Source organism: Stegodyphus dumicola, chromosome 9, assembly GCF_044657685.1.
Source record: "Stegodyphus dumicola isolate Sdum_Otavi_A_Nest chromosome 9, ASM4465768v1".
Taxonomy (NCBI): Eukaryota; Metazoa; Arthropoda; class Arachnida; order Araneae; family Eresidae; genus Stegodyphus; species Stegodyphus dumicola.
In genome coordinates this window covers 59795889-59809736 of record NC_140776.1, presented here as the reverse complement: position 1 = coordinate 59809736, position 13848 = coordinate 59795889, and the positions used below count along the sequence as shown (strand labels likewise).

The following is a 13848-nucleotide window of genomic DNA, read 5'->3' as shown; positions in this document are numbered from 1 at the left end:
AGGGACTAAAAAATATAAAATAAAATATAAATTTATAATTTTTTTAAAATAATATGGTTGTAATTAAATGCAGCAAGTAAAAGATATCTCTTTCAGCTATCATCTATCACATTCTTGGCTATACTTGATTAAAACTAAGTTACATTTAATCAATTAAAATATTGCAGTCAATGTTAACAGATCAAGGATTTTGTTTTTAATCCAATCTTATTAAACTTTATCGCTTGTTAAAAGTAACACATTGTTAATGAAATTAAGTTTTTTACGGTTATTTAACAAAAGTCTTACGTTACAGTCCACAAAAATCAATAAATTCGTACAAATAACGAGCTTTGTATTTCAAAAAAGGAAAAAGAGTTTTGAAGGTTGGAATGAAAATAAGACCCATCATTGTTTTCTTAATACAGGCAGAAATGAAATCATCAAGTAACTTTAAAAGGCTTAGTTACTTGTCAAGAAACTTAATGACTCTTTCGTAATTATTAATTAAATGTTTTCTTAGTTCGGTCAATTATTAATTAATTTAACTTTTAAAAAGATCAAAACATTGAAATACGAGTATATTGCAGCTGTTTTTAATAACAACAAAAATATATATGAGGATGTATTTATTCGTAAAATGATGTTGTATGACTTTAAATAAACTATATTTTAAGAAAAAAGAGTTGACTGAATATCAAAAGTTTTAATCAAAAAATCAACTTATTTTAATGCAGAGTTTCATATTTTAGAAGATTAACTATGGTATTTAGACGCAAGAACAGCAAATGCACGTAAAGATTGTCCGAACGAACAGCGTAAAACAAATAAAGCTCTCACTTAACTCACATTGCAATCAGCTCACTGTCTCTTCGTAGGGTAATAATTCTGACGTTTTGTTTTCCAGAAAAGTCGGACATTGCTTTTCATACACTGGTCGGGAAGGGTCGAACCCATCGGTCATTTAGCCGTCCCATCATAGAAAGCGTAGCCCAGGGTGCACTGCAAAGGATACACCAACGCAACACGTACAGTAACTATGGGTGGGACAATACAATCATGCGTGACTTCTTCACGATTCGAGTTTTGGCAGACGGCTTCTTACGACTATGCCACAATGCAGAAACTCCGAAGTTCCGAATTCTAAAGGCTGTAAAATGAGAATTACTAGTCAAAAACAACACCATTTTCAATCCATAATAAAAAATAAAAAAAAATTAAAAAAAAATGTTACATAATAATAATGATATTCACTTTTACGTTTTGTTTAAGTATACAGAAAATATTACTTTCATTTGCACGCAATATTTTTGTAATTAATGATAATTTGCTGAACTTAATGTGTAAAAATTACTATAACCGAATATTCTTTTTGCGCCAGACTCTCAGAACATCAACGAGGAATTCTACTGAATTTATGAACTCTTCCAGACCGTAAGGAGACTTGTTTGCATAGATTAGATAGCAGTCAGTTTAAATCATAAATAGCGGTAAGGATTTTAGTGTCAGTCAGGTTTAGGTATCGGTCAGGGATTAAAATTTTTACGTACCGGTAAGGGAAAGTTCAAGTATCTGTAAGAAATTTTAAAAATGATAATCTAAAACGCTAATGAGTCAGAAAAAGGATTTACTTATAAGTAATGTTTTATACCATTCCAGCTGCTATTTTAGTACTCCCTGTTGTAACAAATTATTTTATTATGCCTTTGTATAAATAACATATTGTATGTTGTGTATATGAGTTAATTTATTTGTAGATTTTACGCTTTAATTGTCTATCATTAGTTAATTTATAGAAAAACTAGTTATTCTATGAAATAATTACTTAAAGAGTGGAATTACTAATTTATTATACATTTTAACTGATTTGATAAACTGTTTCACGGCGTAACTGAATTATACACTTTGACGATAACATATTCAGCTGTTTCTACTGGTTCAAGACGACTTTAGAGACTATGGAGTTCTATCCTGAAGTTGCTATTTTTCGGTTCCTACATGTGTTGCATAAGTTTTTAAATAACCTTTCAGTTCCTTTTATGCAGTGCTTTTAATGAAATTGTGTCCAGTTTAATATTTAAATGCGTTCCCATCTTTCGTATATGAGATCCAAAAATTATCCAAAACTTATTAAAATTCTGGAGGAAAAAACTTGTAGTGTTTTAACTAAAGTTATTTAACCACTAGAATCTAGAAGGACTATGAAACGACTACTGCTACTACTCGCCGCTGAGGGCAGGCTCCCAACACGGGATTTTCATCTACTCATCGGAGTTGAGCTACTTCCGGCCAAACCCCAGCCAAGGGCCTAGGAGTACAGACAGCATTATTGTGTTTTTAAAGCAAAGGAAAAAAAAAAAAAAAAAAAAAACAGTAATAACAAACAAGCCTCTTGAAGAAGGTACAGTTTTCAGCGAAGAGACATTTATTAAGTTGTTCTACTATTATACAGAATAATTCCGGAAATGACACCAAAAGTGAAATAACATAATAACATGAGTATATAAGACTCTTGAAGAGAGTATATGTTTACAATGTAGAATACATAAGGTGGAGGCACACTATTGTAGACAATGATATCCATCTAGATAAAAATGCAGTTAAATGTAAATATAATAATGTTAACACTAATTTGTAAAGCATATGTTCAAAACATTTAAAGCCTACATTTCACTTCAAAGTGCTCAATTACATTTTAACAATTACATATATTACAATCGTTTTATCCTACAAGTATCCATCAAGAATTGCTATAAAATGCTGGGCTGCAAAAAGGATAAAAGCAATAGTTAGCTATATTAATATACAGATAAATGTAATCAAAATGCAAAACGACTAGTCGCTTAGTTCTGTTGCATAAGTAGCAACTTAAAGTAAAATACCATTTTATTTTAACTCAAATATATTTACATACGGCCCCACTTAGGCGTGCAGGAAGTCAGCACTTATGGCTTGAACTTAAAAATAGAAAACGTAGAACTAACCTAATGCTAAGTAGAATAATCAACCTAAGCTGACAGAGTTGTTAACGCGTAGTTGGCTGTTAATTAAAATCCCCAGGGTAGACTAATAGAGACATAATAAGCACGGCCGTGAAATAGCAAGCTTTAGCTCGTAACAAAAATGTGGCCTAAAGGCAGAACACGCTGTAGCTCAAGTAGCTTAGACCTCAACTTAAATAGTAGTTTCTACCCTGTTTTGCATAAAGTGTGAACCTGGATTCTGGCAGAAAAACTTAGGTAGGAAAATAAGGAAGAAAAGGAAAGCTATTTCCAACTAAAAATTAACTGTTAGAAAAATAACGTAAGACCCTACAAGCTGTTAATCCAAAACATTTATTTTCCGTAAAATTTAGGGAAAAAATCAAATGAAATCATTAAATCTAAATACTTAACTTGATACAGCTCGATAGAATTAGATTATAGGAAATGAACGTGAGAGCTTTCTACCTATACGGATATCTTCGTGGAGAACACTTCAAACGAAACCTCGTATTTAAGTTATAGGCAGAGAAAACCATGAAAATTCCCATGCAGCCAACACATACGCTAGGATTTGAACTCTGATCGAACTATTAGTGTTGACTGAGCTTACCGCTCGGCCTTATAGTTTGAATTTTTGGAACTAAAATTATAGAAGCATATATTGATTCGTGCATTGTTTTGTTCGGCATGGGGATAGAGAGGCCCACTTCTATAGCGTCGGCCCCAGATTCGAGTCTCCGAGAAGGTCTGGATGATTTTAAGTGTATAGTACCTCGGCGACATGGAAACTTTAAACATTAGCGAGCCGAAAATTTCTTTCGAGTAATTTATTGGTAGAGGAAATAGGGGGAAAGCACAAAATCTTTTCACCGGAGTTGTCTTCAACGGAACTGAGGTGGAGCTGTGTGATTAATGTGGTGGAATTACAATACAAGCAACAAATAGTGAAATTATTTTTTTGTCCTATCCATTTCTTTCTCTCCTGTCTAATCCCTCTTCTTCTGGATGTAAAATCGGTCTTGTCCTGTGGGTCTGTAGGAAAGTTTTCGGTTACGAGATGGCTAAATTGTAGAGTTGCGCGCCTCCAACCTGCACGCAACAAAGTGGTGACTGCTGAAACTGGAAATTAGACAGAGTCTTGCGAAGAGTTTAAGTCCCTTTTTATTCAACTTAAGAAATTACAATTGCGTGCTCTTGACGCTCACAAACTACGCCGACCCGGCGGTAAAATAAAAATAAGAACCTGAAAAGAAATAATAACAAGATTCTAACTACGAGGCTCTCTAAACGTAACTGATCTCACCGCGTTCTACAATACCGCTGATAATTCAGCAAACTCTGAATATCCCGTTGAAAGATTAACAATTCTCCGAGGCAAGCACACAAGCCGAAACACACAGGCGTGGTTCTTCAATTTCTGACTAACTACCTCCGCGCTCATGAAGTAAGAAAAGCGCACCTTCGAACTCGTTTCCTTTCTATTTAACTCAGAATACTTCCGCTGATAATTTGAATCCTTGCGCGTTCTACTAAAATTTACATACTCTGGCATTAACAGTTCCAGGGGAAAGTAAGGCTTGACAGGAAAGATAGTTTAAACTTAAAATAAATGTTAGTTAAAATAAATATAAACCCTACAAAGGTAACACTCAAAACGTTAAAAAAACGCCCCTTTGGACGTAATTTAAAATCTGAAACATTTCAGATTTTTTTTTTAATATATTTTTTTTTATGTTAAACGCAAACATTTTTTTTCACTGAATGAATTTCTTAAAATTAAAATCAAATATGAATTATAAAGTCAGATGCAGAATTATTATACAGACACGTGCTCACACATTATTGTACACATGATAGGGATAATTTTACGAGTTCCATATCACCTTCATTTTAATCATTTATCTTTTCCTTACAGAATATTATGTAAATAAATACAAAAATTAATTAATAAAAAAATACCAGTTTTTCCGATATTTGAAAAACATCACTTACAGTATTTAACCAAACTACAATTTGTATTCATTAAATAGTGTGTAACAGACTCGAGAGTTCATTATATTATTATGATATTATTACCCTTTTTACTGCTTAAAGTAGTTGTAGTAAAATATAATTTATTGTATTGGTAGTAGGAAAAAAATAATTTATTGTACGATCATGAGATTCTTGTCTGCGTATAATGATAAAATTTAGATGATGATTGCAGAGGATGCTGAAGAAATAAATGTGTGATAAAATTTATTGAAGTGTATGGTAATAATAAAAATTTAATGTGCGGTGTTGACTTAGAAAATTGGCTGAATGCCCGGGGTATTCTTCCCCTCCCCCCAATAAATCCATAGCCATTGCCTTGCAGATGACCATTCAAGCATAATTCAAATCTAAATAATTATAAGGGTTCGATGATTTGAAGCAAACATTTCAGCTTTTATGGTTTTTAACAATGGAAGCAAAACAGAAGAAGGAGCAGGCAAGCGTTAGATGAAGGAAGATTAAGCTAAAGTCACATCACATTAAGAATGGCGAAGTTAGTTACTTTCGCAATAGAGGGATATATCATCCCTTTGTTTCTGTTAGTTTAGATAAGTTTGATTTAATTATGATTGGATTAAAATTTTTGATAACGGGTTAACTGTATATTTAACATACATAAAGGGTTATGTAAATATATATAACGGTACATGATTTCAATTTTTCCGTTATGTAAATATATGTATGTGTCATTATTTATAATCATATGACGAAAATCAATTTTGAAATGACGCTCTTCAGAATGTTTTATTATAAGAAAATTAATATTTTTTAGGATAGAATGATGAAATAACCAAAAAAAAAAAAAGATATTTAAGGCACTGCAAGAATTAAAAGTTGGAATTTGTCTTACATATTCATTACCTTATATATAGTATAGTGTGTAGCTCATTAAATTATGCAATGCCAATATATATCATTTGAAAAATCTATAACATGTAAACATTAATAGAAAAGCGATTAGGTATTAATATGATTACAATTCTGCATTTACTTCATGGATGAGCCATGATAAGCACTTTTCTAAAAACAGAATAAACAGCGCGATGATGTTGTGCTATGCGATTTCAGACAGGGAATTTGTCTTACTATATGTTGCTGTTTCAGTTAGTTTTTCATACGTACTGCAGGGTCACTCCCCTTTCCTAAAGAGTGTTATTTCTAAAGACGGAATTAATCTAAAAATTATCGAATTCTTAATATAACAACAACAGTAATAATTAAGAACATTAAGAATACTAATTTAAATAACTTTTCCTTATTATTAGGATTTAAATTAAAGCAAAATTTGAAACATGCGCTCAATGAAAAATAAATTTTAAAATGCAATTTTCAAAAATTCACCTATTTTCATTACCATTATACAAGAGAAACTTAGCGAATGAAATACATAATTTTGAAAATCTTTCAGTTTTTCAGCATAATTTGATAAAATTATTTGGATAATAGTTCATATACTCGTATTTTTATATTTTTCCAACATGTTTTTAAATTAATGTTCGGTGTAGAATCATTCCAAGAGTTGATGAAAATAAATACTAAACATAAAACGATAAGAACTCTCTTAGAAAGTCTACATTGCATATTCAAGGCACCGCGAGGGATATTAGGGATCCGCGAAATTAATAAAACTGCAACAATCGCTCCCCCCCTTTTTTTTAAGGAATGCTTTTAGTGCACATCATTTAGGCTAGGATTCCATTGATTAGAATGGCGAAAAGGGCACAAGGATTTGAGTTCTTGAATCTCGAATCATTTTCAAAGCACTTGGGATTCGAATATTCGAATGATGCATTACTAACTATTTGTTCTTCAACAAAGGTTTTCCAATCTTGTTTACACAGGAGCCTATAAGACTGCAATATGTTTTTCGTAACTTTCCCTACCGTCCTCAGAAATGCAATGTTATTACTTATTTAAATCTCTCTTCTTACAGCAACTTTTCCTGGACTTCAGCAATCAATCTTGTTCTTTTCCTTCCAACATCTGGAAGGAATAAGTATCAGTATCTTTCTAAATACATTATAATTTACACTTTCTTGACACTGAATACATTTTTGTTTTTAAACGATTTATTTTCCTTAGTTACTGCTTAATTCACCTTCATTCAAGTATTCAAACATTAATTTAACTTTACCCTGGCTCTCCACCATGTGTGGTGTCAAACGGGAATATTCGTGTTTTAGTCTTACAACACTTCCCCTAACCACCATGATTTGTTAGAATTCAACGACCAAATAGACACACCTTACTCGACATTCTACAACTCGATGAGCTACTTTAACATTCTTAAAATTCAAGTGTAGGTGGAGAACCCTACAAAACACATTCATTCTAACTTCCCCCTCATTCATCTTTAAACATGCAGGCTTTCGCTCTAAAGCATGACTTTACAGTTTAATACTTAAATTTTGACTTCATTGCTTTTAAGCATTCACTTTTAGCATCTACAATTTTATGCTTCTAGACTTAATTCTACTTTTACATAACCTTCAAGGATTTACGTACATTTACAAAATTTTAATACATATGATTTTTTACAATTTACCATAAAATGAATAAGAGAAAAATAAATTTTTACTTTACTCATTCTTTGCCAAGCTGGCGGCACTGAAACTAAAGTTTTTATTAATACAAGAATACGAAGTTATTTTTATCTTCGGCCAAATTTTGGCTTTACCATAACAGAATTAGTCTTTCGACCAACAGAAAGTGCTTGTCCTTAGATTTTGTACTTAAAGAAAATAATACTTTTGCCTTAGCTAAGTAAAGTAAAACAAAACTAAGTCTCAACCGAGACACATTGACTTTCGTCAAAACATAGAACTTCGTATTTACGCATAACATTTCGGAACAAAAGAAAAATTTTATAGAAGATTTTAACTTATCTTTGAGTTTTCGATGATTGGAACTTCGTCATTCTTTTCTGGCAGAACTGTTCCCACGTTATAGGTTTCATGGACGTCAATCTTCTCCTTACTGACCTCCGAGTGTCGTCCACATTAGTTTTTCTTTTGCGTCCTCTGCATGCTGGCCTCTTGGAGTAGCAGTCGTGGGGTTGCTGTCTTTTTCGTTTTCCCCTGGACGGCTGGTCTTGGCGTCCTCCGGTCTGGAGTCATTCTTGAATTTCTTCTGTTGTTGCTGGTCTTTTCGTTCCTCCTGCTGTCTTTTTATTTTGCGGAACGGCGGCCTTATTTGCACCTGACTCTCTGGCCCTGGGAGCGTTCTCCTTGATGTATAATTTCTACTGCATTGACGTTGTAGGTGGTGTTTTCCTCTTTAAAAAGGTTTCTTTACGCGGTGGCTTTGCATTCTTGTTTTTCTTAAATGCTGGAGTCTGAAAGTTTTCGTTTTTTCTTTTCGGTACCGTCATTGTAGGAGGGCTAGGTCTCTCTTCAGTTCTCTGCTTCTTAGGTGGTGGAACGGGTGACGTTATTTCGGGACCTTCTACTTCTTTTACGCTTGAGTCCTGCAAGAAACTTTTAAGGATTTCAAAATCATTTTGATTATAGTATTTTTTCACCTGGTCGGGACTTGCTTTACAGATTTCCTCTCTCTCGTTCTTAAGGTACAATACGACTCCTTTGATTTCCTGAATTACATAGGGGCCGTCAAATTTTGGAGCTAACTTTGCAGTAAAATTGTCTGGGGCACTTGATAAAGAAAACTTCCGCTTCAGTACTTTATCCCCAACTTTAAAATCTGCTTCACGGCGTTTTCTATCGTAATATATTTTTTGCCTATTTCTTGCCGTATCCGAGCTTTTAAGCGCCTGATCAATCAGCTTTTGCACATCTTTTTGTTTAAACTCTTGCTCTCTTTGTTGCACAAAGAATAATTTATCTAAAGGCTTAATTAATTTTCGGCCTAAAAATAATTCTGCTGGGGTTTTTCCCGTAGTATCATTATTTGCCGTTCTTAAAGCATAAGCTAATTCATTTATGTAGCCATCCCAGCGCTTGTGATGTGTGCTCATGTAACTGCGAATTATTTTTACTATGTTTTTATTCACTCTTTCTGATATGTTTGCCTGTGGTCTATACGGAACCATTTTGATATGGCGTATGCCAAGTCCATTGCATATGTTTTCAAATATTTGACTAATGAATTGTTTTCCGTTATCGCTAATGACTTTTATCGGTGCACCGTATTTTAAAATGTATCTGTGTAAGAATGCATCTGCGACTGTTTTGGCTGACGCGCGTTTAAGTGGAACAATTTCTGTCCATTTTGAAAAATGATCTACTATTACTAAAAGAAAACGATTTTTATTTAACTCGCTCTGGGGGAAGGGACCAAGAAGATCTATGCATAAAATTTCATTCGGAAATGTAGCGCGAATGCTATTTAAGTACCCGGCCGGGCTGTAATTAATATCATTTCTTAACTGACATTGATTGCAGGACCTGACATACGCCGTTACTATTTTGTATAATTGTGGGAAATATACCGCCTCGCGTACCCTTTTTAAAGTCTTTCTGACCCCTAAATGGCCCGCTGTTTTCGCATCGTGTAATTCCTTCAAAATGCTTAATCGAAGCGAGGCTGGGATGACTGGTTTGTACTCAAGATTTTCGTTTGTTGTTTTCGTATAAAATAATAAATTATCTATTATTTCATAGTTTTCTGCTCTATTTCTTATCGCATCGATGTCTGTGTGCTCAAAGCTTTCGGTGTCTTTCAAATATGCATAGATATTTCCAAATTCGGGATCAGCTTTCAGTTCAGTAATAATCGTATCTCTAGAATCTAAAATTTTTCATGTCAACACAGCGCATTTAAGTTCATTTCCTTCATCGTCCAGTTTTATACGAGAAAGTGCGTCAGCTACATTGTTTTCCTTACCCGGTTTATATTTTATTCTGATATTAAATTCTTGGAATTTTAAAGCCCATCTTATTAACCTGGGCGTTAGGTTTTTCCCCGAGTAAAGTCTACCAACAGCCGCATGATCCGAAAAGACTGTTACTGGCGCTTTGCCGAAATAAACTCGAAATTTGTGTACAGCCATTAATACGGCTAATGTTTCTCTCTCTGTAGCTGTATAATTCCTTTGTGTCTGATTCAACGTTTTACTAAAAAATACCAGAGGATGGCTATTTTGCATAAGAACCGCACCCACCGCATAGTCCGACGCATCTGCTGCAATTTCCAAGTTTTCGTCCCTCTCCGGGAATTTCAAAACAGGGGCATTGATGAGCGCTTCTTTTAATCTTTCAAATGCTGTATTTGCTTCCGCTGTCCACGTAAATTTACTTTTCTTTCTTTTAATTACTAACAGTGGTTCAACAATATTAGCGAAATCTTTTATGAATGACCGATAGTAAGAACATAACCCAAGGAAAGAAGAAAGTTTCTTGGCGGTGTTGGGCGGTGGGAAATTCTTGATAGCTTTTATTTTTGAATCTTGAGTTTCTGTACCCTTTTGCGAAATTTTATAACCCAGATATTTAAGTTCTTTAGTTGCGAACTTAACATTTTAGGCGTTAATTGTACGTCCGACCTCTTTTAATAATTTAAACACTTCTTCTAGATCTTTAATATGTTGTTCCAACGTATTACTCGTTATAATTATATCATCTAGATAGATTAAAGTCGATTTTCCTAGGACAGGCTTTAGAACAATGTCCATAGCTCTCTGGAATGTTGATGGGGCCCCACACAACCCAAAGGGCATGCGTAAAAATGCATAAGTGCCCGATTTTGTTATAAACGCGGTTTTATGTATGTCTTCGGGTTTCATAGCTATTTGATAGTAGCCAGACGTTAAGTCCAAAGTAGTCATGTATCTAGTAGATTTAATGTTTCTAATAATTTCCTCTATAACCGGCAAAGTGTAAACTGGGAATTTAGTAATACTATTCAGTTTTCTGTAATCGATAGCAAACCTCCAAGCCCTTTTATCCGAAGGAGGAAACTCGTTCTTTTTCCTACATAGTACGACTGGACTCGCGTACTCACTATTTATGGGCGTTATTATTTTGTTCTTTAACATTTCCTGAATATGTTCTTCGATGATTAGGTCTTTTTGTTTATCATAACGATACGGTTTAGTCCTACAAGGGTTTTCGGCAGTTAACTGTATCTGATGCGTAACCATTTAACAGTTACCAGGCCTTTCTAAAAACAAGTTTGAAAAATTACTCACCACTTGCGCTGGATGGCTTGACTTTCATGGTCATTCAAATGTCTAAGGTCAACTTGCGGTTGTTCCACAGGTTCCACCACCCTCTTGTCCATCTCCAGCACAATAGAACTGTCCTGAAAATTCAATTTGGCTCTCGCGGCCCTTAAAAAATCCATACCTAAAGTAAGAGGATTTTGCAGATGTTTTACTACAAAAATTAATACTTTGAGGCTTTCCTCTTTTACCTGTATGTTTAATGATAATTTCCTGATGCAGTGACAGGTTTTTCCTTGCGCCGCTATAATTTCTGTGTTTTTGTTTTTAAATAATCGTAACCTATAAAAATTCTTTTTGAAAAATGTCTCACTCATAAAATTACCTTCTGCTCCTGTATCGATGAGGGCTTCTACTGGAACATCGCCAACCAGGACTTGTATAATTGGTAGATGTGAGTTCTTTACGATGACCGTATTTAAGTGTCTTTTTGAGGGTTTTTTTAAAACTTCCGGGGTCTGGACCCTAGCTTTCACAGGCCCCTCTACTGGTTTAAAGCTTTCCTTTCAACTTCTGCCTTCTGGGTACGCGGACGTTTGTTTTCGAATTTCCTTTTTAGGCCTTGACCTTCGAGGTTCGATGAGTTAGCTTGATAGCTCTTTCCCCCATAAGAGCGGTTTGCATTTCCGGTCTGCTCATTTGAAGATTGCCTTCGGGTACTTTGAAAATACGATGCCCCTCTAGCTTTTTTGCTATTATGCGATTTTGAAACTTCACCGCCAATTCGAAGAGCTCCTGCAATGTGCTTGGGTTTCTAATTTCGAAGTAGTCTTGAACAGCAGGTAACAATCTTGGTAAGATTATTTCAATAATCTCCGCGTCGGGTTTCTTCCCATACAGCATATCCATCAGTTTAATTTTTCGCAGAATAAAGTCCGTTAACTCTTCTATATCCCGTTGATAGAAACTATATAGTTCGGCTTCTAGCCTTGCTCGATCTTTCACTATTTGGAAGGCCTTTAATAACGATTTTTTGAAATTTTCAAATGTCTGGCTTCCAAATTCCCCTAATAAAAATTTGCCTATATTCTTCCACCATAGCGCGGCCTGTCCTCTTAGTGCAGATGTGGCGATGGCAACTTTTTGTCTTTCAGGTACAGGGTAGAGCTGAAAGTGATTGTCGAGGTTTTCTAGAAATATCGCCACCGAATTTTTTCCGTCGAAATTGACGTTGGGCTTGATTGACGCTCTCAACGTCTGGACCAGGTATCCAAATCCTTCCAATTGGCTTGCCATTTCTTGTTGTTGTCCCGCGGCTTCAATCCGATTTTCGGCCATTTCAGTTCGACAAGTGTTCGGGCGCCAATGTAGAGTTGCGCGCCTCCAACCTGCACGCAACAAAGTGGTGACTGCTGAAACTGGAAGTTAGACAGAGTCTTGCCAAGGGTTTAAGTCCCTTTTTATTCAACTTAAGAAATTACAATTGCGTGCTCTTGACGCTCACAAACTACGCCGACCCGGCGGTAAAATAAAAATAAGAACCTGAAAAGAAATAATAACAAGATTCTAACTACGAGGCTCTCTAAACGTAACTGACCTCGCCGCGTTCTACAATACCGCTGATAATTCAGCAAACTCTGAATATCACGTTGAAAGATTAACAATTCTCCGAGGCAAGCACACAGGCCGAAACGCGTGGTTCTTCAATTTCTGACTAACTACCTCCGCGCTCGTGAAGTAAGAAAAGCGCACCTTCGAACTCGTTTCCTTTCTATTTAACTCAGAATACTTCCGCTGATAATTTGAATCCTTGCGCGTTCTTCTAAAATTTACATACTCTGGCATTGGCAGTTCCAGGGGAAAGTAAGGCTTGACAGGAAAGATAGTTTAAACTTAAAATAAATGTTAGTTAAAATAAATATAAACCCTACAAAATGACCGATGGATTCGGCTATTCTCGACTCATGTTTGAACCAGTAAGTGTCCACCCATTGGTTTATAAATGCATTCACCTAGTTGTAAGGATTTTGTGAAGACTTTGTTTATTTGGGATACGCTTCTAATTTTCAAAACCATTGTCTGAAAGACGTAGGTAGTTTCTAAATATTAGTGGATTAATTGTGCGTTTAATAGAAGAAGTCATCTATAAAGTTACAAAAAATGATTATGTAGTTTGGGAAAAATTTATAACATTTAAAATGTCATGAATTATTTGAATAATAAAGACAGAAATTTCTTAATAATGAAACTAAATAAATTTAATTTGTCAAAATGAATACTTTTGTTCGGCATATATCGGAAGGTTCGACAGATGAATGGTGAGTTTTGTATGGTTGTTATTAACGTTAACATATATCTAAAATAAATTGGAATATTTTTCCTTCCCCAAACATAGAATGTGAAAGAATCCAATCGTACTACTTTCCTCCAAAGTGAAACCATCACTATGCATTTTAATGATTACTTAAATTGCGCTAGACACTGTTTTCTAGAATTATGGATTGGAAAGAGATGAACGCATTCTTTCTAACTTAAGAAGCCCATATCTTATTTAATTCCTACTGGATTATTTCTTTTTGAATTATAGGAGAATATACTTAAAATGAGAAGATTCAAGCTCTTTTTATCTAAACATTGCTGGAAAATGAGCACATCTTAACTCCAGATTCTCTTACTTAAGTGTGGATAAATGCTTAATATTATTTTGAAGTGTGAAATGACGCTGTTCACACA

At 34.5% G+C, this 13848-nt stretch overlaps 1 long non-coding RNA gene across 2 annotated transcripts in view; it reads right to left on the bottom strand.

Annotated features, from left to right (window-relative positions):
* LOC118189684 (uncharacterized) overlaps positions 1-13848 on the bottom strand; it is a 213644-nt gene that overhangs the window by 50475 nt on the left and 149321 nt on the right. For both annotated transcript variants that reach the window (XR_015042996.1, XR_015042997.1), the window contains exon 2: positions 829-1129. This is a non-coding gene — a long non-coding RNA (uncharacterized LOC118189684). The remainder of the gene's footprint in view (positions 1-828; positions 1130-13848) is intronic.